The sequence below is a fragment of the Podarcis melisellensis genome (assembly GCF_964234715.1).
Source record: "Podarcis melisellensis genome assembly, chromosome: 5".
NCBI lineage: Eukaryota > Metazoa > Chordata > Lepidosauria > Squamata > Lacertidae > Podarcis > Podarcis melisellensis.
The window spans coordinates 30,296,131-30,311,106 of record NC_138537.1 but is presented as its reverse complement, the minus strand read 5'-3'; the positions used below and the strand labels follow the sequence as shown (position 1 = coordinate 30,311,106).

Genomic DNA, 14,976 nt, shown 5'->3' with positions numbered 1-14,976 from the left:
TCTCCCCTCACAAAAAAGAGCCACATTTTACAAGGGCATAGGATGTCCAAACAAAGGCCTTGTTAAAAAGGAACGTTTTTGCCTCGTGCCTAAAGGTGTATAATGAAGACACCAGGTGAACTTCCCTGGGGAGAGCATTCCATAGACGGGGAGCCACTGCAGAGAAGGCCCGTTCTCGTGTTGCCACCCTCCGGCCCTCTCAAGGAGGAGGCACACAAAGAAGGGAATAATTTGTGTCATCCAACAATACTTGCAGCTGCCCTACCACAACTCTCTCCAACAACTTCCCAAAGAAGGGGGTGAGATTCCATAGTTATTGCAGTCCAAGGAGTCCAAGGCTGGTTTCCTTAGGAGAGACAACACCCACTACCTCTTTCAAGGCAACAGCCACCATTGCTTCATCCAGCATAGAGCTAACCATGTTTTGGACCCAACCAGTTTACATGCTGCCCATGTTAGAATAGTATAATAAGAATAAATTTCCAATGTGGGATGGGGTGCCATCTTGTCCTTCAGCTTTGGCAGCAAAATGTATTGGGGCAGCTCTGTGTGAAAGGAGCTACTGTTGAATTGTTCATAGAATAGATCCACATGGATTTTTTTTCAGAATGAGTGGCAAGATGGGCTTCAAGAACAGCTGGTCCACATAGACTTGCTCATCACCTGATGTCTGTAACATCAAGGGTTGTAGCCAACAAATTTTACTCAGAGTAGACCTACTGAAATTAACAGACCTAAGTTATGTTCATTAATTTTACTGGATATACTCTGAGTAGGACAAGCTTTGGCTATCACCCCAAATAATTGATCCTCTTTGTGAGTTGTGGACCACTGCAGATATAACATTAACAGATGAAACAGCCATTAGAAATCACATTCTGCTGACAGACTTTTGCCTCCAATGCAGCACTGTGCTTGTCAACGGAGAAAGTTTCCACATTCAGCTGTCAGTTATCAAATCTGCAATATTCCAGTATAGGGAAATCAAATCATGGGCATGAATGTGCAAATCAGACCAAAGATCATGAAACTCACATTCAGACATCTTATAAAAATGAAGTAGGGAGGGAATGCTGTTTGCACCAAACCTTTAGAAATTGAGTTCTGATGACAGCCAGAAGGAAAAAATAACCACGAACAAAGCAAAAGGTTGTATATATAATTGTTTCCATCGCCAGGCAGAATTCTGTTTGATGTTGTTAATACAGATGCTGCAGCCGGTACCTTTATACACCTGTGTCCTTGAAAATAAAGTTGTTATAGCAACAGGCTGAACTGTTATACAGATTTAATTCTGCAGCTATACTGTAAGAGCTATAAATAATTAGCAATTATTTGGTACAACAGACAGACTTTAAAAGCCCATATCTCTGTGCGTCAAACTGTGAAATAATGGACACAACATCATTTGCTTCTGCAACTGAATAAGAGAAGGATGCATTATTTATGTACACAAACAAACAAAAAGTGGGAAATCCTTTATTTTTCCTTAGCAAAAGGAACATGCAATCTATTAAACATGCATACATAAATCTAGGTTTTCAAGATTGTCATTCATTGTTGACATACATCCCTTTTTCATCCTTTCTGTGTTGGAAGATAATTATGACCCTGTCAATAAGCTATCACGCGTCCTTGCTCAAAGAGATTCTAAATCAATCTCATCTGAATTTGAAAAATAAAATTGAAAAATAAAATCGAGTTAGATCTTTTAGTAACCAAGTGAAGACTTTCATTGTGCCTTGCAGGGTCAGAAGACTTGAGATCAATGTCCATGTCTGAATTTAGAAACAAACAAGTTTTAGAATGCAAAGCAATTATGGAAACATGGTTAGAGGCAACTTTCTCCAGGTGACAACATCTGAAAAGATTGTGCTGTGAAGGTAGTGTTAAAAGTAACATTAACAATTCACAAATGATGTTTCAGATGACTTGAGAATGTTATAGTTCAGAAAGCACTGAACTGCTGAGTCCCTTATAGTAACATAGAAAAAACTGATGTATTGAGAAGCAATTATTTTTAAAAAAGGGCGTAGTGCCATATGGCAAATACAGTCAAAGCTTTGTGCAAAGGATCCAGACAGAAAGCATATTAGAAACAGTCACAACTGCGAACTAGATGTCACTCCCTATTTTTATGAGACAGAAGGCTGGGCTTTTAGGGGAATTTGACATTTTGCTGAAGAGCAAAGTGTTTTGTTTTCTTCTTAAATACTGGAATATTATTCATAAGTTTTTATTTTCATAAAAAACATCAGATAGTAAGTAATGGGTTGACTATAATCAGAGACTAAGTTCTGAACTGTCCAGCACAAGATACTGGCAGAGCAATCCAAACGCTCTTTGTTCTGGACAGGTGGTGGTTGGGTTGGGCAAAGGTGTCTTTCTGTCTTTCTGTGGGCCTCCACCATCATCTGCCTGCTGGTACAGAGATCCCTATTTCCACCTGTTGAACTGCTGGCCTCCTGGCAGCAACCAGCAGAAACCCCTGGAATGGATCTGTTGGAGCCATCGGAACCATCCCTGATGCTATTGCATGACTGTATCACATCCTGCCAGGCCTGAATTGCTGTGCTGGCTCCAGCTTGATGCAAACATCTGTCTACCCCTCCAGCTTCTACCCTGTCCATTGTGCACAGCAGGGCTAAGAACGCAGCAGTGTCCTTCTCATTTATAAAGCCCTGCTGGAGTAATATTATTGCTCCCCAAAAGCATTAAGAGGCTCATTAATTCCTTTCTCAGGAAATAGCTACCCGTTTCTCTACTCATAGAGCAGATGATCATGGTACAGAACAGCCTTCCTCAATCTGATGCCTTCTGGAAATTCCTGGACCACAACTCCCATCATCTCTGACCTCTGGAATTTGGATGGCACCAGGCTGAGGAAGGTATGTCTAGAACTTCCAGTTTCAAGCTCAGCTGAGAGCTGTACAGTGGTACCTCAGGTTAAGTACTTAATTCGTTCCGGAGGTCCGTTCTTAACCTGAAACTGTTCTTAACCTGAAGCACCACTTTAGCTAATGGGGCCTCCTGCTGCCACCATGCGATTTCTGTTCTCATCCTGAAGTTCTTAATCCAAGGTACTATTTCTGGGTTAGAGGAGTCTGTAACCTGACGCGTCTGTAACCTGAAGCATCTGTAACCTGAGTTACTACTGTACAGTGGTACCTCGGGTTAAGTACTTAATTTGTTCCGGAGGTCTGTTCTTAACCTGAAACTGTTCTTAACCTGAAGCACCACTTTAGCTAATGGGGCCTCCTGCTGCCGCCGCGCCACTGGAGCCCAATTTCTGTTCTTATCCTGAAGCAAAGTTCTTAACCTGAAGCACTATTTCTGGGTTAGCGGAGTGTGTAACCTGAAGCATATGTAACCTGAAGCGTATGTAACCCGAGGTGCCGCTGTATTGCCAAAATGCACAAGTATGTTTTTGGTGCTTTTTCAACTGCTTCCTCAAAATTTCTCAGTCTAGACATAAAGGCCCAACTCATGTATGATAGGGTCAGCTGCTTCTTTTCTCTGTGCAATATTCAATATCTCCCAAGCAAGCTGCAGCAGGAGTTTATTTGTGGGCCATACATTACTACTCTCAACAAAATCTCTGCGCACACAGAGAGAAAAAGTGTTCATTTGCCTGTGCAAGCTCAGACCCAAACCATTTCTTGCTAACCCGTCACAATCATCAACATGAAATAGGCTTCTGCACTGTAAGAAATCAGAATTTATCTGAAAGGAGCAACAAAACTTTCAGATTATTAAATCTCAAATTAACATGGATCTTCTTCTGCAATGTATCCAGCAGGGGGCAATAATAATTTCATTAAATTCTGCATTCTGAAATGGAGGGAAACCAGTAAATTAACTTGCCTGCGAATATTTCAAAACACTTCTGGTGCTTTCATTCAAAACTTTAATGAAAAAAATGCCCTTATTTTTCATTATACTTATCACCTGAAGAAGCAGTAGTATCATAGATTTGCCCATTTTGTTGCTGTAATTTGTATGGCAAATCAAATTCAGTTATCGCTAAAAGGTTTAGTGATATTGATGCTGCTGGAATTTTATGTCCATAATTAAATCTAGATTATTATTTTTGCCAACTTCAGCATTTGGACTTCCCTTTCCTTTGTATATTCCTTTCAAAACCATAACTGATTGAAAATAATGATTCACAAATGTACTCTGTTGGCTAAATAAAAACTTGGCAACCATGCAAGCGGAACCTGGAGTCTCAGGCTATCTCTAAATGCAGCCTTTTGCAAAGCCACAAGCATACTGAAGTGAAAATCAAATGCAGTTTTCAATCAACAGTGTATTTTCTTTGTTGCTGAAGCTGTATCTTTTTTTTAAAAAAAATAAATTTTTATTAATTTACATCAAAAGAAAAAACAGACAAAAAAACCATATTAGGTTCACATCAAAATTTCACAACATATTCCTTTTTGGACTTCCTCCAGCTTATCCGTAAATCATCCATAGTTATAATTTAAGTTACGCATTTCTTAATTTTATATTGATATTAATTATATCTTTCTTTCTATTCCCTTTAGACAATATTTCATAGTTTTTCACAGTGCTTCTTTAAATCCCATTAGCGTTATCTGTCCCTCACTTATATGTTCCAGATATTCCACTAATTTCCCCCAGTCCTCGATAAACTTTTGGTCTCTTAAGTATCTAATCTTTCCTGTCAATTTGTCCAGCTCCATGTAATCCAACAACTTCGTTCTCCATTCTTCCACAGTCGGTATTTCTTGCTGTTTCCATTTCTGGGCCAGTAACACTCTTGCTGCTGTTACTGCATATTGGAAAAATTTACCATCTCTTCTTTTTATCTCGTTTCCTAATATCCCTAACAGAAAGACCTCTGGTTTCTTTATAAATGTGTATTTTAGAATCTTCTTCAATTCATTATATATTTTTTCCCAGAAGTCTTTCACTTTCTTACATTCCCACCACATATGATAAAAAGAACCTTCTTTATCTTTGCACTTCCAACACTTATTACATGTCTTATACATTTTTGCTAATTTTACGGGTGTCATATACCACCTATAAAACATTTTCATAACATTTTCTTTTAACGTCATACATGCAGTAAATTTCAAGCCTTCCTTCCATAGTTTTTCCCAGTCCTCAAATTGTATGTTGTGACCCACATCTCTGGCCCAGTGAATCATTACCGACTTAACTTCTTCATCCTTTAAGTTCCATTCTAACAACAACTTGTACATTTTAGATAGTATTTTCACATCATTATCTATGATTCACAAATGTACTCTGTTGGCTAAATAAAAACTTGGCAACCATGCAAGCGGAACCTGGAGTCTAAGGCTATCTCTAAATGCAGCCTTTTGCAAAGCCACAAGCATACTGAAGTGAAAATCAAATGCAGTTTTCAATCAACAGTGTATTTTCTTTGTTGCTGAAGCTGTATCAGTTCTGTTGCCACACTTTTCCTGATATCAATAATCGAAATCGGTTCATAAATCTTCCTATGTCTGAGGCAGCATATGCTCTACACCTTTGAAGCACATTTGCACTGCAAAGAATTCTGGGCACTGTAGTTTACCCCTTGCAGAGTTACATTTCCTAGCATCCCTTAACCAACTACAGCATCCAGGATTCTTGAGAGGAAGGTGTGCTCCACATGTGCAGACACATCTTGAGAAGGATTAATACCTATTTTTTTATCTCCAAGTTACTGAAGAAAAAATAAGTGACCTTCACATTGTCCTAAGTATACCTAGTTTTCCTGGGATAGCCACTGCCAACATTTCATTTTCTATTCATGGGTTGCCTTTTTAAAAGAATTGTATAAGCAACCTACAATTATTTTATGTATTTGTTTCATACAATGCACATGCTGTGCTAAATAGAATTGGTTTAATTCACACTGAAATGGGGAATGGCTCGATGTATATTGCTGAAAGGGTTTAACTGGAATATTGAAACTGAAGCTTTAGAAAAGCAAGAAGAGCTCCCTCTGAGCTTTTTGCCTTTTATTGTAACTTAACTTATTTTGGCCCCAATATATTTATTCCTAGGTCCAGCCCTTGCTTGGTTCAATCCCTGGCATCTCCACGTTTGGTTAAGAAAGACCCCCTTCTGAAAGGAAACCTGGCTAGTGGCATTCAATGAATGTAGACAATACTAAGCTAGGCAAATCAGTGGTAGTTGTGGTATAAGGCAGCTTCCAATGTTTGTGAGAAGAAAAGAGGACATCTACAGGCACATGAGCACTACAGTGGTACCTTGGGTTAAGAACTTAATTCGTTCCGGAGGTCCGTTCTTAACCTGAAACTGTTCTTAACCTGAGGTACCACTTTAGCCAATGGGGCCTCCACCTGCCACTTCGCCACCGCCGTGTGATTTCTGTTCTCATCCTGAAGCAAAATTCTTAACCTGAGGTACTATTTCTGGGTTAGCGGAGTCTGTAACCTGAAGCGTCTGTAACCCGAGGCACCACTGTACTGGAAAAGATTGAAGACTCTCACGCACTATTGTAGCAGTAGCAAGTGCTGATTACTGCAGACAGTTGCTGAACATTCCACACAATCCACGAATGGAACTATGAAATTGCACATATCTGTTCCCTCCACCTACTTTAATACACATTAATTCTGATAGCCATATGCTCCATAGTGCCAGTGGCGGACCTTCATGCTCCGGCACCAGGGGGGCGGAGAGCAGGCAGGGGCGGGGCTGGTGTGCATCCCAGAGGCGTGGCACACCACCCACAGGGATGTGCCGCGCATCCTGGGGGCATGGCGCGCCATCTGTGAGGGTGTGGCGCCCACTGTGGGTGGGAGGGACAGCCGCAGTGCCACCCCACTGGGATCACGCTGCCGGGGGTGGTGCGCTCCCCTCGCACTCCTCTTCCTCTGACACTACATAGTGCTTTGTGTCCTGATTCCTTTGGCTTATTGAAAAAAAAGAACTGCTTCTTCTTTTCTGAACATGGCACATAGTCGTACAAACCTATAACGATTCTATTTGTATTTGTGCAGTGCTTTTTTCTAAAAAAAATAATAATGCTTAGGGGTCTTCTCATTTTGATTCAAGAAAATCACCTTTTAATAGTTCAAATCGGGGGAAATAAATACAGTAAATAGACAAAAGTGCAAAGAACACGCATTATCTCATATTACACAGCTGACAGCTCAAATGAACTTCCACATTGGCATGAGGTTGTGTGCACTTCCCAGTTCCTCTGCTTGAAATATTGCTCCTCAATGAGGCCAAACTTTCATCAGTAAAACACCACACATCCACATTCCACACTGCTTCACACATTAAATGCTCGCTTCCATCTGAGACTCAGGAAAGACCAGGAAAGGAAAGGAAGCCGCCATTGGAGGTAGTAACAATGAAACTGACCAATCACCGTGCTAGATTCCAACTCCTACTTTACACATTAAATGCTTGCTTCCATCTGAGACTCAGGAAACACCATAACAGGAAATGAGGCCGCCATCGGGGGTAGAAAAGGAACTGACCATTCACTGTCGGTTTAGGGGTACATGCCCCCCTGCGTCCCCCCAGAAGAAAAGCACTGCATTTGTGCCTGTTTAATAGTAACATGTATGTAAATCTGCCCCTCTGTTGACATGAATAGGAGAGCTCTGCAAGCACAGGAGTTCCTTGTATGCAGTAGATAATATCTGGGGCGTCAATCAGATGTGCTGCTTGGTCATTAAGTCCCACCATTGCATCGTCTAATTGTCATTTTACACATTAGCAGAATCTCTTAAATATTTAAATGCTTCCTTAAAATGGGGGGGGGGGGAACTATAGAGCCATAAATCTCTCTAAAGTGCAAGCAGAACATATCCTGTGGGACGAGTGAATAATTTCTCTAATAAATAAGAACTCAGTCTCAGACAATTGGTTTTCAAAATATACTTAGTGCCAAAATAATAGTTAATTGGTGGTGATGATGCATAGCTGTTTGTTTGTTACAAGACTCTTCCAGGCCTTCCCAGGAGAACTCAGGATGGAAGATGATACTGGAAGCGGCTGACAAGAGCTTCTTCATGCTAAAAGCTCAGACATCAACGTCAGGAAATCAAATGGCTTTATTCTGTTTGTGAACTGATCAGGTCGCTTGAGATGATTCTTCCTTAATACCTGAAGGATAAAAGAATCAAGATGCCAAACACATATGGTCTAATTGGTGCACACGCATGTTGAAGGAACAATACAGAAAGGATGCAATGCAGTAAAGATATTTCCATGTAGGGCAATTGAGCCAATGTTAATCTGCTGCACTCATTCTGAACACAGCCCCATCTCTTTGATTCTGTTAATGTCTTCCATTTATTTGATCTCTCATCCAAGGAACTGGAGACAGCCCCCCAAATGTATCTCACAGCAACCAACTGAGGAAGGTTTGGCTGAAAAAGACAGTTACTAGACCATGGTAATAACCCACAAGGAGCTTGGAGAGAGACCCCATGTGATAAGAATCCCATTTTTTTAATGAACATATCATTTCTATTTAAACCTGGAGAATGCTGTCCAAGTGTAACCTACAGGGTCAATCCAATACATTTTACCACCTGAGGCAAAGGACAAAGTGGGTGTCCACTCCCAGAAGCCAACTCAACCGGCAGTCGAATCTCACTTCAACACTGGTGATGCGATATCCTCCCCTACTACACCTGAGGCAACAGGCCAGGTTAGGGCCCCTTGAACAGGCCATCTGGCGACAGAAGGGAATGGCTGGGGACTTAAGAGAAAGATCTAGAGCTGCTGTTCCTGCTCCTGAGCAGCTGACACCTGAGACTGTTGCTTCACTCTGCCTAATGGTAGGGCAGGCCCTTGTAACCTATCAGAATGCTATTAGCTGTTGTTCTTTGGAATTAATCCAATTAACTTTGATGACATAGCCTAGTTCCCTCCCTCTCCTCCAAATTCTGAAAATAGTACCCTTAGGGGCTTACACCTGTAGTCTAGCTTACTGGCTATTTTTACAGTTTACATTGTTTTGTGCATTATGTTATTAATTCTTGCAAACTGTCTTGTAAGGGTTCCACCCCAAAATGAACATATTAAATAAATAAGCAACATAGCATTGTATTCATAAACATTAGTATGAGAAACTCCACTTTGAATTTGTGGTGAGATATTGGATTTATTTTGCAACACATATCAGAGCAAAATATTTTTAAATTTTATATTAATGTGCTAAAGCTGATGGCAGTTCTAGGCTTATTCTGATGTCAGACAACTGTTATGTAGCGCTATCCCATCTCTTAATCTTCCAGGACTCAGCTTCCTTAAAAACTGAAGTCAAATCAAACCAACCTTTAAGAACTGACAATATTAATAAGGGGAAAGAAACAAGTCATGGATCGTGATGGAAGACAAATGTCAAGCAACACCAGGTCAGATATATTTAAATGTTTAAATATGATCATACCTGTCTGCCTCATCTCAGAAACATTTTTCAACTGTTTCTGGACCTAAAATATAACAAATGATGTGATTTTTCACATTTAAATGGCAAGCAATGCCACCAAGACAGAACATCCAGTGCTTCTGTGATTCTGGTTGCTAAGTACCCAGTGTTTATCACTTTGACTTAAGGTGGAAGTTTGTGAATCCAAAGATTTCCACTGTCTTCGCTAGAAAGCCATGTAAGATCTCTGGCCTCAGAGAATCAGAGCTTCTCTTATTAAGTTAGAGGGTTAGATACTGGCCCAGATTCCCTCCACCTCCCTCACCCCCCTGGTAAGCAGCTATTGATGCAGCTCTGCCCCAAGAGAGCCACAGGAATGGAATGGTAAATCTCTAGAACATTTGCAGGGGGTTGGCAAGGTTTTCTGACTCACAGTTGTTTAAGAAAAGCAACAGCAATAGAACTTTTCTCTCCAAAATCAGGCTGTTACAATGAAGAAAGCTAGGCAGGTATGGACTTCCGTATGAAAGCACTGTGATCTCAGTTCAATTCTGCTGCATAAAAGAAATTCCTAGGCCCAGAATGTGCTCACAGGAACTTTGTTTTTCTGTTCTGTTTGTCTTCCAAACCCTGTTAGATCTTAGTGTTCTACCCCTGCCATGGTTTTTTTTTAAAAAAAAATATATAAAATAAATAAATAAACAATACATCACAAATTGCTGCAGAATATGGAGAAACAAATTTAAGACTGGAAAAATGAGAAACTAGGAGAATCCAAACTCAGAGATCCTTCCATCCAGGGCTTTTTTTTTCCAGCTGGAACTCAGTTCCAGCGCCTCTCAGGTGGGTGCTATTGCAATTATAAGAGAACAAGGGAGGTATTTGTGGCGAGTTCAGGCACCTCTGTTTCTAGAAAAATAGCACTGCTTCCATCCTTCCATTAATGTCAGGAGCTTTTCACTTGGCTGGGAAGCTTGTGACATTGGCCCAAGGGCTCTGCAAAGTCCCTAGGCGAGCCCCAGATGAAATGTCTTCTAGCTCACTAGTCGGGATTCATCTGTGTCCATCCATTAGAAGGCAGGCATGCATGTGCTTTCTTTGCAGAAGTGATTGCCAAATTAACTTAGAGTCTCTCTCTCCCCCCCCACCCATAGATATAGGTTGTGTGTCTTTATCTGTTTGATAAAGCACTCAGCTGAAGGAAGAATCCCTTGTCTTTGTTTCACAAACAAATGCAAAAAGCCGTGTGTGTATATTGCAAGGATGAACGTTAAATTGCCTAAAGGAGATAAGCAGAAAAGCTCCAAGTGGAACAAGGCAAACCCTTCATGATGTGATGCTTGTTTGAGCACCAAGTTCAAGTGAAGATGAAAGCCATGTGAGATGTTTGTATTGTAATGCTGAACTGCTCTCTCTCTCTCTCTCTCTCTCTCTCTCTCTCTCAAATCCCTTCAGATTTCATTTCCATCTCTCGCTCTCTCTCCCAAGAAACCCTTTCTGCTTCGTTGCTTTTAAAACACATCTCTCCCTTCCTCCAGATCACTCAGAGCGTCTATGCCTATTTTGCATGATCAAAAAGCATGCTTAATATGACCCTCCCACAAACCGTGACCCACAGCGAATAAAGGGGATATAACTCCAAATAATGGTTTCAATGGTGGTGTTGATGGAGGGACAGGAATAACAGACCAGCTTTTCTCCCAATCTAATAGATAGGTGTGCATTTGGGTATGGGAGAAGGGGGGGGGGCACAGCCTGTAAGGAATGGAAGTGAAAGACTGTATTCATCAGTAAAGAAACAGATAATAGCATTTTGCTGCTCATCCATAGGGAAGAGGACATATGACGAAGCATTGCCTTGTGAAGGGCAAATCCAACAGGCAGCAGGATGAGAAGTCACAATGTGGTGAAATCAACATACATAAGCAGGCAGGAGTCAATGTGAACCCACTGCAAATAACTCTGGTGAGAAACACATTTATGCAATTGAACAAAGGAGTTATCTAGCAGTGTGTATTTATGACTTCACTGAACACAGATAGAGGACATGTGCATTAGAATGTCTGCACAGGGCTCCATTGCCTCTTACAAATTGCAAATTCAGTCTCTCCCCTGGTCCTTAAATGTTGCTTTCTAGCTCCATGGCTTTGCCAGGCCTCTTCCTGCCAGCCTGTTCCCAATGCCTCCCCGCTGCCTGCTTGGCCTGCTTTCTCGGAACTGACCTTGACTTCTTGAATATTCATTTCTCTTATTCCTCAAGAGGGATGCAATGTTTTGAAATCAGAAAGTCCAGTATTGATGAGCTCAGAGCCCAAAGTAGGCCTGAGAGTTAGAACAAGGAGCACAGACTGTTTTGTTGTTTGCTTGTTCACCAGGGCCTAGATGCCAGAAACTTTCAAAACCATGGCCTATATCCAACATTAGTCATCATCTGTGTAGACCCATTGAAATCATGGCCCTAAGTTAGTCGTGTTCATTAATTTCAATGGATCTGCTCTGAGGATGACTGCTGTTGCATACAATCCCATTATTTGTAAGAAAATAAGAAAACAGTGACAATATGCTTATTTTGTGTAGGCTGATTTTCTTCTTCTAAATCCTATACTAAGGTTGTCCAGGCATGTCCTTCTACTTTTGTCCCTTACAGATTTTTCAATGCCCCTATCTACTATTATAGCATCACTTGTTCACTCACTGTCACGAATTGTCCTTGTCCTCATTAATGCATTGTTTGGTGCAGCCTCCATTTGATCATTCTTGGACCTCCTCAGGCAATTTAAGCCTGTCAGAATAGCATGTTTGTTCTTACTTACTCATACTGTTTTGCCTGTGACAGAACCATTTGATTTACTTTTAAGACATTACACAGGGTTTTTAAAATTTCCCACTTTTACATTTTGGTCCTCAAAAGGATAGCCATGGTACCAACACAGGTATTGCCCTGAAGAAAGTTAGCCACCCCTGTTTTACATCATAAGCATTCATTGTTCCCAGTATTACATTACATCTGTTGGACTCTGACATCTTCAAAGCAGTTTTGCACAACTTGTCTACTGATGGGATAACTCTCCTCAGCTGGGTTTGGAACAGAACCAGCATTTTGAGTATGATTGGAGGAAGCTAAAAAAAAAAGTGAGTTTTCAAGAGTTCTTTATAGGCTTATCATCTTTGCACCCATGCTTGCACAAATAAGGAGTATTTCTCAAGAAGCTACGAGATACCAATGGATTGTGGTTAACATCACATGTTCTCAGCTTCAAACACCAATGTCAAGAGCATGCTGGAGACAGAGTCAGCAGTAGTGTGCACACAGCCTACATTAGGGATTTTTACTTTTCCTTTTTTAAGCATTCATGAAAATTCATCAGCATTTTTGTGCAAATTTCACCCAATATACATATTTTTGCGTGCATTTCCTCCTTAATATACCATATTTTTCGCCCCATAGGATGCACTTTTTCCCCTCCAAAAATGAAGGGAAAATGTGTGTGCGTCCTATGGGGCAAATTTAGGCTTTCGCTGAAGCCTGGAGAGCAAGAGGGGACGGTGGGCACCGACCCCTCTCGCTCTCCAGCCTTCAGCATGCAGGCAGCTCTCCGCAAGGCATGGGAGCCCAGCGCTGGGCTCCCACGGCTTGCGAGAGTTGCCTGCATGCCGAAGGCTGGGCGCACTGAGCTCAGCGTGCCCAGGCTTCGCACAGGTCTCTGAAAGGCACGGGAGCCCATGCTGGGCTCCCACGGCTTGCGGAGAGTTGCCTGTTCTGGGGGCTGGGGTCAGGGGAAGCTTGGGCTTCCCCCGCCCCAGCCCCGCGCCTGGGGGGGAAAATAAATTTTTTTCCTTTATTTTCCCCCCCAAAAAACTAGGTGCGCCTTATGGGACGGTGCGTCCTATAGGGCAAAAAATACAGTGATGCTTTTTTACATGTGATTTTTCACTAATAAGTGCATTTTTATGCACACTATACCCTAGTATATGCATTTTTCTCCCCAATACTTGGCTGGAGAATTGAACTATGAAATTCCAAGGAGGATTTCAAAAGTGGCTGTGTTTTGCTGTGCAAAGGAAAGCTGCCTTTAAATGTAAACTGAATCAAACTTCTCCCCCATTGCTAGAAGAATCCCTCAGAGGGCTTCAGTCTCCTGGACTTATACCCTCCATCATAATGGCCATTGTTCTAGTAAGAAACAAGCAACAGGCAATGTTTGTTGGGCACATTTAGAATGTTCTTCAATAGTTTTGCCTGCTCCACACCTCCAAATATATCCAGCCAGTCATAATAACTAAGCACTGGCTCCTCTGTATATTGTTTATAGCCATTTTACCTCACAACACAGGGTGTCAGAGAAAATGCAAACCTTTTAAGCCCTTTTAAGAGGGGTGGGGGCGATTGCAGCCAGTGGAAGGCTGCAGGCAATTCACTTTTCATTTCTGAAATCTTGACTGGGGAATCGGAGTTATTAGCTTAAAAATAAGAGGTATTGAATGCTTCTAGTGAGTGTAATTGCCATCTTGGAAGAACCTGCCAGGGGTAGCTTGGTATCACTCACCCTAGTAAATGGTGCTGAAACCATTCCATTGAGTCAAGGAAATAGAGAAATGGATATAGAAATAGCTCTCATGGTGGCTTTCTGTTGCGCCAGGGATAATGGAAGGGTCATTCCAAGCGCACAAGAAGCAGAAGGAGTGAAAGGCATTAAGCTTCACATCTGGAGCAAAGAAATAGTCAAGTGGGCCTGTGTATAGCTATATACATGGGGTGATAGTGCACTAAGCGGGACCACAGCACTGCAGAGAAAATTTAGCAGTGACCTCTGAACACCCCAGAGAGGTTGTCAAATGAAATGACAACCATGGATGGCTTTCACAAAGGACGGAGCGCAGTTCTTTTATTCCCTTTCATCCCAAGAATTATCTGCTTCTTGCAGAAAGAAGAGTGAGAGAAAGATACTGCTTTTGTGCTAATCGGCTGAAGTGAGTTACCGCTCTCTACATCCATTCAGCAAAGCTCCATCTCCTGCATCGGTATGAGCAGATACCACTGAAATATTGGGGATTGTCTATGTGTGGACCTGTGAATGCTGCTGGACTCAGTGCTGGCATATTTAGAGATCTTTGGGCATGTTAGAGTCCCCCCAAAATTGTATCCGGTGTCTTTCTTAATTGGAAAAGCTTGCAAATACCAGATAGGCTTAGGTTTTAAATATGTTATGTGATGAATTAATACATTTAAATGCCGAATGGGAAAGAAACAAAGATGTTAAGTGATTAAGTTAATTTTATGAGAATATTGGTTTTGGAAAACCGTTAAAATGATATACACTGAAATTCAACCAGGGGGATACAAGGAAGTCACTTAACAATGTTACTAAGATTGGTTTAAATAAGGTTATGATTTATGTTTGTTTGTTTGTTTGTTCGTTTGTGGAAAATCAATAAAGAAAATTGGGGGAGGGGGGTTGTATCCAGTGTGTGTGCATGTGTGCGTGCACAGGGGAATTTTCATGTGTCAGAGCTTCTTCTCTAGTTCACTGTGGCAAGATTCACAGTGCCTTGAAGGATGACCAAAGAACAGACAC

General features: G+C 41.4%; 2 long non-coding RNA genes across 2 annotated transcripts; one reads left to right on the top strand and one right to left on the bottom strand.

Moving 5' to 3' along the window:
* Window positions 1–7,884: 7,884 nt before the first annotated feature.
* LOC309370100 lies at window positions 7,885–9,534 on the bottom strand. Its single transcript, XR_014168425.1, has 2 exons — window positions 9,422–9,534; window positions 7,885–8,127 (listed from the first exon to the last, which is right to left on the bottom strand). It is a non-coding gene; the product is annotated as an uncharacterized lncRNA (long non-coding RNA).
* A 42-nt stretch (window positions 9,535–9,576) lies between these two features.
* On the top strand, window positions 9,577–14,770 carry LOC309370091. Its single transcript, XR_014168419.1, has 3 exons — window positions 9,577–9,638; window positions 11,231–11,365; window positions 14,326–14,770. It is a non-coding gene; the product is annotated as an uncharacterized lncRNA (long non-coding RNA).
* The last annotated feature ends 206 nt before the right edge of the window (window positions 14,771–14,976 follow it).